The 12,597-nt window shown below is 43.3% G+C and overlaps 1 protein-coding gene across 1 annotated transcript in view; it reads left to right on the forward strand.

Annotated features, from left to right (window-relative positions):
- LOC140693687 (uncharacterized) overlaps positions 1 to 12,597 on the forward strand; it is a 65,953-nt gene that overhangs the window by 16,466 nt on the left and 36,890 nt on the right. The window contains exon 15 of the mRNA XM_072957395.1: positions 10,416 to 10,541. The gene's annotated coding sequence lies outside the window, so the exon portion shown is untranslated. The remainder of the gene's footprint in view (positions 1 to 10,415; positions 10,542 to 12,597) is intronic.

Here is a 12,597-nt window from a genome sequence, read left to right on the forward strand (position 1 = left end):
AACTTATAGTTTCCCATTTTTCATAATTCTTCAAAAATATATGTTGATTTAATAGTATTTTACAGGGGGAGGGGTGTGAGTAGGGACAGACTGGAAGTTCAAGATTTGTAAATACTGACAGGTATATATAGTATAGATAAACAAGCTTATACTGCATAGCACAGGGAAATATATTCAAGAATTTGTAGTAGCTCATGGTGAAAAAATATGAAAACAAATATACGTATATTCATAAAGGACTGAAAAATTGTGCTGTACACCAGAAATTGACACAACATTGTAAATGGACTATAACTCAGTTAAAAAATAAAAGATAAAACTGTTAGAACACTATAAAAAAGGTAGTATTTTAGATTTTTCTTATTTTATTCTCCTTTTCTTATAAAAGCACCCCTATGAAGATCAATAAGGCTTGATATCTTCATATCTATCATGATCCTCCATTGTGAATACAGAGTAACCTGCCTGTGGCACAGCTATGTTAGAATAAATGAAAATTGAACTCTTCCTGACAGCTAATAACTAATGTATATTTAAATCATATGAAATCTGATAAGCCTGTGATGCCCATTTAAATCAATCAGTTGGTCCACTGTCAGTTATCTGCCAGGATCTAAGTTGATGTCTTTATAAAATATAAATACATGTAAAAATAATATAAACCTACTATAAACAGAAATGACTTGCTTAGTAATATGAAAATTGAGCAGCTATTTTTATCTCATTTAAAATGATGCCCTCAATTACTTTGTTATCATTAATTATATAGATATTTTGACCACTTAAGTTTGTGTCTGAGTCATCTGGCAGCTCTTACATAGCAAAGCATTTTGAACTTTTATATTGCCTTTCCTATTTTCTCATGCTTATCAGGGACTTGCATAGGCACTATTTTTTCTATGACTCTATAAACAGATTTATGCCTGAAATTTTCTTTTGTGTCTCAGGGTTTCTAGCATTATATTACTGACAGATTTCTTGTTGGTTACCAATCTAATTTTTTTCTTGGTATATATAGTCCTTTTAGTCCTTTCAAATATATATATATATATATATGTAGTCAGTTTACAATGTTGTGTCAATTTCTGGTGTGCAGCACAATGCTTCAGTCATACATGAACATACATATATTCATTTTCATACTCTTTTTCACCATAAGTTACTACAAAACAGTATTGGATATAGTTCCCTGTGCTATACAGTATGAACTTGTTTATGACTTGGGAGTTTGAGATTTGCAGGTACTAAATATTAACATTACATTTTATGATGCTCACTTTATCCCATATTCAGACATGCTTTTAAAACTTTATGTTCACTTAATATATAAGTAAACAGACTTACTCTAAATTGTTTTATTTTCTGTCTGTTTCTAAAATAGAATTAGCTAATAAATTCAGTGATAAAAGCTTGAATTATACTTTTATTTTATTTGCCAAGATCCCACTCCTGGCTGACCATTTTGGGTATTTAAGTATAAAGTAAGTAAATGTCAGTAGAATTAGGAAACCATTCCTGTGGTAATATTATTTTCAGTCCTTTCAAATAAACTCAGTGCCCAATATTTTGCAGAGGAAGCATTCTAAACATGATCAGGATCTTCTATCTTGTACGTTTGTCAGAAAGCATGAAATGTTAAACAGTTTGATAAACAGAATAGTGCACCACACTGACCCCTACCTATATCCATGATCTAATCCTGAAATCTGTGAATATGTTATTTTACATCCCAAAGGGGATTTTGCAGATGTATCAGGTTAAGGACTCTGAGACAGGGAGATTAGCCTGGATTATCTACATGGGCCTAGTCTAACAACAGGAGTCCTTAAAAATTGAAAATCTTTCCCAGATGTGGTCAGAAAGATATGACTTTGGAAGAAGGATTAGAAAGCTGTAAAGCTGTTAGCTTTGAAGATAGAGGAAGGGCCATGGGTAAAGAAATGTGGGTGAACACAAGAAGCCGGAAAAGACAAGGAAATATATTCTTCCTTTGACTTACAGAAGGGCATACAGCCCTGCTGACATCTTGATTTTTAGCCAAGTGATACCTGTTCCTCACTTGACCTACAGAACCATAAAATAATAAGTTTGTGTTGCTTTAAGCTGCAAAATTTGTGATAATTTGTTACAGCAGTGATAAAAATAAATATGGGGGAGGTAATCCAAATTTATGGATTGGAGGGCTCAACATTTTAAAGATGTCAGGTCCCCTTCAACTGATTCAAAGATTTATATGTGCACATCAAAATCCCCAAAACTTAATTGTTGTTACTGTTTATTTGTAGAAATTGACAAGCTGATTCTAAATACATAGAGAAGCTTGAAGAGCCAACAATAGCCAAGATGATATTAAAGAACAATGTTAAAGAACTTACTATAAAACAATATTAAGTCTATGTGATAACTACCTAAAGTTAGACATATAGACCAATGGAACAGTATTGAATTAAACCCTGTACCATACATGAACAGTAATTTTAGATAGATTATAAATCTAATAAATTTGAAACAAAAAGCAAAGCATCTGGGGGAGGGTAAAGCTCAGGTGGAATGTGTGCTTAGCATGCATAAGGTTTTGGGTTCAACTCCCAGTACCTCCATTAAAATAAATAACCTAATCCCCCACCAAAATAAAGCATCTAGGAAATAGTGTAGGAGATATTTTAATGACTTTGAAGTGGCAAAGAGTTCTTAAACAGGACACAGCACTAAACATAAAAGAAGAGTTTTAAGTTAGACTTCAGTAAAATTAAGAATTATTTTTATCAAGAGATACCATTAAGAAAGTGAAAAGCCACACGGTGGGAAAATATATTTGCTATACCTATATCCAACAAAAGACTTGTATCTAGGGCATATAGAGAACAAAAACCAGTGGAGAAAAAGGCAAAACCTCAATATTAAAATGTGCAAAAAAATTGAACAAGTGCTTCACACACAAAAAGAAAAATCCAAATAAGCTATGAAAAGTGGCTGACCTCTTTAGTAATAATAAAAATACGTACTAAAACCACACTTGGAACACCATTAGACATCCACTAGAATAGTTAGTTGTTAAGTGACATGAAGCATTGGTGAGGGTAACACGCAATGGGGACTCTTACACATGGCCAGTGGGAATATAAATTCTTTCAAATACTTTGAAAGTAGGCTTTTTGAATGAAAGTTATATATGTATATGTGTGTGTGTATGTATGTACACACACACACACACATACATACATACACACACACACACACACTCCCTGTGTACCCTTCAGAAGCTTCTACATCTGAGCACAAAAGGACATCCAGAAAATTCTCATAATCACTATTTGTTATAGCCCCAAATAGAAAATGACCCAAACACCTGTCAACAATAAATACATAACCATAAGTGGTGGCACATGCATACAAATTGTATACTTTAAAGCAATAAAAATAAATATACCAGTTTACAGAAAACACTAGTGGATGAATCTTACGTAATGTTGAGTGGAATGTATGGGACTAAAACTTTCAAAAGCAAAAAAAAAAATCCATGGTGGCTGAATTTAGGATGGTGAATCCATCAAAGGGGTGCCATAGTATCTGGGAAGAAACCCAAAGTGGAACAGCAATGTTCTGTTTCTTGACTGGATGAAGGTTACATAGATGTGTTTACTTTGTGAAAAATCACTGAGCTGTATACTTAAGATATGCTCACATTTAAGCATGTATATTATATTTGCATTTTTTAAAAAAATGTTTGCTGCAAAAAAAGATATCCAAAACCTAAGTATTTATCAGTAGGAGAATGGATAAAACAAATGATATTATATTCAAACAATGGAATACAATTCAACAATAAAAAAGAATCAACTACTGATACAAGGATGAACCTCAAAAGCCTAATTTATACATTTCATTGTCAGGTAAATTTTAACTCAGAAGGTAAACAAAACTATAAACAGGCATGTGCCCTGGGGGGAGGGGTGCTGAAGCCTTTGTCTCCTCAGACCTGTGCCATTACTGGCACATCTCGCAAGAAGAGAGGCAGGGCTCAGCCACAGCTACCATCTCCTCCTGTGCATAGTGCCCGGGTGGGGGCAGGGCTGAGACCTGAATCTGCACATGGGGGCTCCACAACCTTTTAGGCAGGACTGAGACTTGTTTATAGCCTGAGGCAGAGAGGATTTTTCTACCCTGACACCTCAGAGAACTTGTGCTGCCAAGGGAAACAAGGAGCTCAGATTTGGCACAGAGCGTAGGCGGGGCTGTTCTGTGGTCTTCCCTGAGCCCACCTACAGACCGCCTACCCGAGGCAGAGCAGGCTGCTGCACAGAGCAGCAGAGTGACCAGCACCAGGAGAGGGCAGGTGGGCAGCCACCCACCTTCCTGGCAGGAACACAGCACCTGACCACGGTGCTGGGGTGGGGTGTGATCTGCCCACCTGCTTTCCCCCAAGCACAGCATCTGACTGTGGCATCAGGAGGGGGAGTGACCTGCCCACCCACTGGATAAGAGCTCAGTTCCTGACCTAGTGTTAGGAGGGGGCACAATCTGCTGGCCAACAGCCACTGAGAGCAGCACAGATGAGGGTGCCAACAGAAGGCCTATGAAACAGCAAGCTGAGTTCGTGAAGCAGGGCAAAGACACAAAGACCTCTCGATAAAATCATTAAGGGCACACCATCTCCAGGATAAGGAGGTAACTGCTACTCCTTAAGCCACGGTGCCAGAGAGATATGAGCAATGTGAAGAAGAAGAGAAACCACTCCCAATGAAAAATTCAAGAGAAATCCCCTGAAAGCATGATCAAGGAAATAGACATTGATGGTCTGTTAGATCAAGATTTCAAAAAAGAGTGATCAAAGTACTGAAGGAACTAAAAGAAATAGTGTTTTGGTATATAAAATGTATCAAAAATGAAATAGAAACTATAAAGAAGAACTAGGTAGAATTAGTAAACTCATTGGCTGAGATGAGAGCTGACCTAAAGGCTGTGCAAAGCAGACAAGAAAATACAGAAGAATAAATAAGTGACCTAGAAGACAGGACAACAGAAAGCACCCAATCAGAACAGCTGAGAGAAAAACAAATGAAAAACAAAACAATATATGGGACCTATGGGGTAATATAAACTGTGTCAATGTATGCATAATAGGAGTTCCAGAAGGGGAAAAAGAACAAAGCGGGTTGAAAAGGTATGGGAAGGACTCATGACTGAAAACTTCCCAAACCTAGAGAAGGAATCATATCCAAGCACAGGAGGCTCAGAGGGTCCCAAGCAGGAAGAACCGAAACAGACCCACACCAAGGCATATCCTAATCAAGATAGCCAGATTCAAGGATAAAGAAATGATCCTAAAGGTAGCAAGAGAAAAACAAAGAGTGAGTTACAAGGGAACCCCCATAAGGTTTTCAGCTGATTTTTCTACACTATTTACAACAGCTAAGACATGGAAACAGCCTAAAATGTCCATCAACAGATGACTGGATAATGATGTGGGATATTTATATGATGGGATACTATTCAGCCACAAAAACTGACTACATAACGCCATTTGCAGAGATATGGATGCTCCTGAAGAATGTTATTCTAGGTGGAGCAGAACAGAAAGAGAAAGAGGAATACCATGTGAGATCACTCATGTGTGGAATCTTAAATATATGCAAGATCTTGTGGTAACTCACAGCAAAAAAAAAAAAGTGACAATGAATATATGTACGTTCATGTATAACTGAAAAATTGTGCTCTACACTGGAATTTGTCATAACATTGTAAAATGACTATTACTCAATAAAAAATGTTTAAAAATAAGTAAAATAAAATATAACCTTTAAAATACTGTATAATGAGAGGTGTGATGTTCTAGTATCTGTTCTAAGAAGTACGTTAGACACACATAAGAATAGCCAATGGTCAGAAAGATCACATGTTATCAGCTACCACCCCATGCAAATTAATGGCATTTAGCAGATATTCATATATGTGTGTAAATATATAAAATAGGTATTAGTCTATATGTAAATCAAATCAAATATTATAATCTAACGTAAAATCATATCAGCAAAAGCACTTTGCTGACATAAGTGTCTTGGTGTAAACAGATTACAATTTTTTATTGAGTTGTGATAATGGGATAATATTGTGAACCAAGTGGAAATTGTAAAAAAAAAAGTTACCCAAAAAAAAAAAAATCCTGACTACATGAAAAGATGCACAGTTACTATAAGGCCTCTCCCATTATTTACCATCAGTGTCAGAAAGTCTTGGAATAAGTTAGGAGAATTAAAAACTCTAACAAGACACAAGAATGCACTCTCTGTTAAAGAAAATAAACGAATAGAAAAAAACAAATGAATAGACAATTAAGGTCCTACAGATAAAAATACCAATTTTTATGGGAAATAGCCTTAAAATCAAAAATAAGGAGATTATATTCTAATTTCACCTTTTGAATAAAGATATACAAAATTTAGCTGAATACCTTCGTATTTTGCACTTATGAAGAAAAAAATGTATTTGCAATGAAAAAGCAGCCATTACCCTGCCTTTTGAGTATTCTAAAGTTTTAGGTTTGAATATATTTCATCTTAAATGATCTTAAGCACTATGCAGTGGTTGGTGTTTTAAAAATACCACTGTGTGTGGAACTTCTAAAAGTGCTTCAAAAAATTTATATTTTTGTAATAATTTAGTAATGGCCTGGATATTATTTTTAACAAGACAACTCATCATGGAATACTGCAAGATTTTTTCAATGAGTTTATATTCACAAATGTTTAAGATTGTCACTGTATTATGGGAAAATGTCAACCGTGGCAGTATTTTGACTTGAAAATGAGATAAGCTGAGAAGCATATTTTAAGTATAAACTAAATGATAGCACTCCTTTAAAGACAAGAAAGTAAAAGCATGATAAACTCTGACTTTGACACACTTAAAATATAAAAATTAACATAATGTAATTTTACACACTTCTGTGTAACTCTCAGTACTTTCTCAGCCCCTTTCCCATTACACCCGCGTCCCTGCTCCTGACCCTTGGTGTACACACCTCCGTTCACACGGAGGAAGGCGGGACCCGGGCGGTGAGGACCAGGGGCGCGGACACCCCCGCGGCCCGGATGGACACGGACACTCACACCCGAATCCCCGCTCCTGACCCGCGGTGTACACACCTGCGATCACACAGGGGAAGAGGGGACCCAGGTGGTGAGGACCAGGGGCGCGGACACCCTAGCGGCCCCGATGGACACGGACACTCACCCGCTCCCGGCGGGCAAGGAGAATAGTCGAAGAGGGCCCGCCAGCGCACCCGTCCCCTCCTGCCCTGCCGGCCGGGGCCCCAGCTCGGTCAGGTCCACACACATCCCGGCAGGAAGCGGGCTCAGGCTGTGGGAAACCGGAGTAACTTCAGACAGAGAGCGGGGAGCATCCTCCCGCAGACACGCAGGCAGCGCTGTCCCGGAGCCTCCTTGGAGCCGCCCGCTCAGTCCTGAGGAAAACAAGCTCCGCCCCCAAGGAAGACGCTGGCTGCTGATGCGGACTGCGCATGCGCACCGCTACCTAAGACACGCTGGCTTCGTGCACCCTCTGCAGGTCCTCGAGGACGGTGCAGGATACTCGGAACTCATTGTAGAACACATGACTCCTCCCACCCACGATGCTAAATCACTGGAAATCTCAGTGCCCTGGCCTCTTTTTTAATGGCACTGGTGATGCTCTCATCCAGCTATGCCTGCTCTCTTGCCTGGCACATGCCTCAGTCCTTGGAATCCCGTCTGAATCAGATTCTGTTCTGGAGGAAGGACAGGTGAAGAAGAATCTCAAAATTCCAGACTTAGAAGATGACCAGGAACCCAAACTCAACTCTGCCAACTCCCTGGGGTCCCCTGAGGAGTGTGGTTTTCTCAGAACCATCTGCCCTGTGTCAGGAGCAGACCAAGCCTCAGGTAGCTTAGAGAGGCTATCATGCAGCACATGCTTTGAATGGTTCTCAGTTCTGACCTGCATGATCTTGAGACCCTTTTGTAACTCCTAACACTCTGTTTTCTCATACCTATAGTGATGGTTATTGACGACTGAGTTAATCCTCTTACAATGCTGAGGTGCTATTGTTCCTTGGATAACAGAATATTTTGAAGGGATAAACAGTTTATCACTTCCCCCTAATGAAGTATGTTTTTAAAACTAGAAATGTTTCAGGGGGCACTGAGGTCCTCCTCTTGCACCAGTTCCTGGGGTGTTGGCAGTTTCTGCTCTGAGCTCCAGATCCTGATCCTGCCGGTGGTCTATGGTGATGCCAGTGTGTACATGCTCTTCCTTTTGCACCCGTGTGGAAAGGAGACAGCCTTTCCCCTACATGAGGCTGCAACATGCTGACACTCAAAGCAGGCACAATGAAGAACCAGCTAGAGTCCCCGGTACCAGCTGTCCCAGGTAGAAACGTCAACTTCACCACAGTGTTCCTGTGCTCCTATCAGGCCTTCACTACTCCCAGCAGGCCATGCCTGAGCAGTGTGACAGGTGACTGTCCCAGCATGGCATGGTGGTGATGATCCCACCTTATCTGTTTGTTTTTGGAATGTCCCCACACCTCTCTGAGCTTCACTTTGCTCTTCTCACAGGCAGAGTTGTACAGGCATAAACCTCACAGGGTTATGGTAGGTAGTCACAGTAGCTGCTCACCCAGTGGCACTCTCTGCCGAGAGGGCTGCTGGGAGTGCTGTGTGTCTTCACACTTGTCCTTCACTCTTCCCAATGAAAACACTCTTGGCCTTATTCTTCCCTGGCCTGCGGCCTTTCTGTGCTTGCAAAAGAACATGGAAACAATCTGCAAAGAAGTTTTGAGGTTCTGTCCATCTTGTCCAGGAAATGCTGACTCTGCTAGATATGCTGCTGGGTGGGCTCTCATGGGAGGGGCTTGGGCAGGACTTCCCTTTGCAATAAGCTGCCCCACCCAGGCCTTTCCATGATCCAGACTCCTGGGACCAGGGTGCAAATCCCCAGCTCCCCACTTGTCAACCATGTGACCTGGGCAACTTTCTCAAACCCAAGCTTTGTCCACCCAAGGTCAGCAGAGATGGGGGATAACAGGATGTCCCGCACAGAGTGTCTGTGCAGATTAAGTGAGGTAGAACAGACAGAACAGTGGTGGGGCCTGGCCCATTGGTTGGCAGAAGGGAGCTCACCATGTGCAGCAAGTTCCGCGGGTCACCCAGCAATCTGCCCAGAGGCTTAGCCACTCCATCGCTATCATGCTTCTGAAGTCCACTTAACCACATGGGAGAGAAACAAACACATATTCTGAGAGTAGCTGCCACAGGGAAAATTGCATCTTAGCGGGGAGTAATACCAGAGGGTGATCAGGATGGCAGAAGATGCCCCCTGGGTTTGAGCAGACTGGAGCTGCTCTTCAGAGACTGGGGTTAGTGAGGATGGGCTTGTAGAAATACCCCTCTCCTTTACCCATCAATGCTGGGTCCTGCGGGTATTGAGTCCCACAATCGGTGTGCTGCTAGGTCCCTCAGCACAGAGAAAAACCCAGGGGTTCCCACAAGGCTTCGGCCACATCCTCTGCTTCCTGAACTCCCACTCTGGTGACCCCACCTGGGATGCAGAGATGAGGTGAGGCAGGGACCTGTGCTGTCAACATCACTGCTCTACCCTGGGAATCTGGCACACAGTAGGTGCTTGGTAAGACATTGTTGAATGAACAGCAATACTGGGCCAAGTTTGTGTGGGTGTCTGTGCCCCCAGATCAGGGACCCCTCAGGGCCCACCTCACAAGTGACATGAAAATAATGATCCCACCAGGAGCAATAACAGTTCCTCAGAATAAATGGGCTTTTCCAAGCACTCTCCACCTGTTGCAAAGGCCTCCCAGCAGGGAAGTGGGCTGTCAGGGGCAGCACTGCACTCTCCACTGTAACAAGGAGAAAGCCAAGGGCCACAGAGAGGAGTGCCTTTCCAGTGTCACTGCTCACTTTCCCACCTTTTGGGAGACCAGGAGGCTTTTCTACTACATTCTGGCTCTGAAGCCCCAATACTGTGTGGACATGCCTCCCTCCCTGGAGCAAGGAACCACTAAGTGACCTGTCACTTGTCACCAAGCAGACAGGCTCATTCCAGCTCATTGTGCCACCAGCAGGTTGTGCTAGAAGCAGGATCCTCTGGGAGACATCACACTCTCCCAAGCTGGAAACAGGTGAACAGCTCACAGGTTTCCTGGAGAGGATGGTCACATGGCCTTGATCTGGCCGATCAGCATTTTCCATCCTCCCTGGACACTGTGATTGGCTCAGGGCTGGGCACCAGCCCAATCAGGCTCCACGGAGGTCAGGCCTAGTTGCTGGAATCCTGGGAGCAGAGAAGTTCTATTTCAGTTGGGAGTTGAGGGGTGGTGATATCAGCCTGTGGCAGTTGGTGACCATCTTGCTTTCATAAAGGCAGAGCCATGTGAAGATGACACCAGTGGCAGAGCCCAGAGGTGGGGAAGGATGACTTCTGTTGATGTCACTGAGCACCAGGTACAGACCTGCCTGAAGCTATCTCCCTGTGGACGTCTCAGTTAGGTAAGTCATTCTCTCCTGCCCTCTTTGCTTCATTAAGCCACTTTGGTTTTCTGTCACTGGTTTTAAGAAAAAGTTTGACTATTCCTTCAAGCTGGCTAAATGGAGACCCTGGAACTGCAACAGTGAGGTGACAGGCAACAATGTGGCTAATAGAGTCCAGAGGCCTCTGTTCAAACAGGGGATTGTAAATGACAAGGGAGAGTACACATGGCCTCAGTGAACAGATTTGCTACTGGTAGCTCCCAGTTCCTGGATATTAGAGTGCATGCACTCAGCCAAGTCTCAGCTCTGCTGCCACACCTGCTAACCCACACCTCTCCTCTCCCACCTGCCGGGCCTAGGGGCGCTGGACACCCCCGGGCACCTGAAACAGCCCAGGGCTTTGTGTTGTAATTTACACAGGCTGCCCCCAGTTCTGAGGGTGAGGGTGACTGGGTTCCAGTTTACAGAGAAAACAGACTAGACGGTCTCACTGGTGAGATGTGGGGGTGGGACCCCAATCTACCTTCTGACCTATGACTTCAGAGTGGACAGCCTCCCCACCCTCAGCCAGGATGCTTGCTAAGCCTAGGGGCTCAGGAGCCCTGCTTCCTCCAGCACCCCTCCTGGAGGTGAGAGTGGGGTCTCTTCTCTATACAACATTCACCCCTGCAGGGGCACACGTGTGACCTCACAGTCTGTCATCCCTTCCTTATGACCTGGACCTCCTTGATGTGTGAGCACTGCAGATCATGGGTGCACACGTGGGCAGGTGCACCATGACTGAGAGGACAACACTCCAATTTAAGCCCCCTCCTTGCTCAGATGATTACATCCTGGAATTGAGGGGTTCCCAGGGGTCAGTTCGCCAATTCTGGCCTTAGGGGCAAATTCTTATCACCCAGGGGGCTAATTTTTAAATTAAATTACACATTTACAATTCAATAGTCAAGCCCCTTTCTAGGCAGCCTTGTAGCCACTCAGCTTTTACCCCTCGCTGTGACCATGTTCTTAGCTTCAAATTGAGTGTCATTATGGACATGAACATGTCCCTTTCATGTGTCACCTTCACAGTAAGCGGCCACCCCAAACTCCCCTCCCTTCCCCTTGTCGATATCTCCACTCAGGGAGTAGGGCCCTTTTGATGCAGTTGTGCAAATGTGTGAGCTAAGGGTTTAGAATGTCCAGGCTAGGAGGGGTCTGCCCCACATGGCAGGGCAGGTGGGCTGGCAGGGGGTGATGGTTCACTTGCAAAACCTCAGCTGGTTTCAGGCAGTGACAACAGACTGGCAGCCAAGGGCTCAGCTGGTGCAGAGTAAGCGGATTAACTGTGTTCACCCAGACGCCTTGGGGGTGGCAGCCCTGGAGTACGACTACAAGTGAGGAAGGTGGAGGGTCCCCAGTGCCTGGACCTCCACCTTCTAAAAATCAGGACTGAGATGTGGCTCTGAAGTCAGAACACTGGAGTTCAAAGCTTCCCCCACCACTTTGTCAATAATTCAAAGCAAATGAGCCTCAGTTTTCTCATGTGTAAAATGAGAACTTTGAAGCCTCTCCCTCTGAGGGTGTGGAGGTAAGTAAATGCGGTGACAGCAGAGCACAGGAGCTGTCTGGGCTGAGCCTGCATACAGGCAGGCCGTTGTTGCTGCCATGACCACTGTCTTCCAGGGCAGGGTCTGCACTCTCTCCCTGTGAAGGTCCAGACAGTAAACATTCTAGGCTTTGAGGGACCTACAGTCCCTGTCACAACTACCACCCTCTGCTGTTGGAGGGCAAAGACAGCTCCTGCAGTAGGTAGTCCAGTCTCGCACCCCCGCTTCCTGACATAAGTATTCCTGAGATACAGTTTTCACATAACTTTGTTGGCTTTAGGTGTGCAGCATAATGACTTTTTACATGTGCATATTGTGAAATGATCAGTGCATTAAGTTTACCTGACGTCTGTCATCACCCATAGTCACACACTATTTTCCTTGTGATGAGAAATTTTAAGAGGTACTCTCTTAACTATCAAATGCACAATGCAGTGCTGTTAACTACAGTCACCTTGCAGTACATTATGTCCCCAGGACTTGTT

Source organism: Vicugna pacos, unplaced genomic scaffold (genome assembly GCF_048564905.1).
Source record: "Vicugna pacos unplaced genomic scaffold, VicPac4 scaffold_20, whole genome shotgun sequence".
Lineage (NCBI taxonomy): Eukaryota > Metazoa > Chordata > Mammalia > Artiodactyla > Camelidae > Vicugna > Vicugna pacos.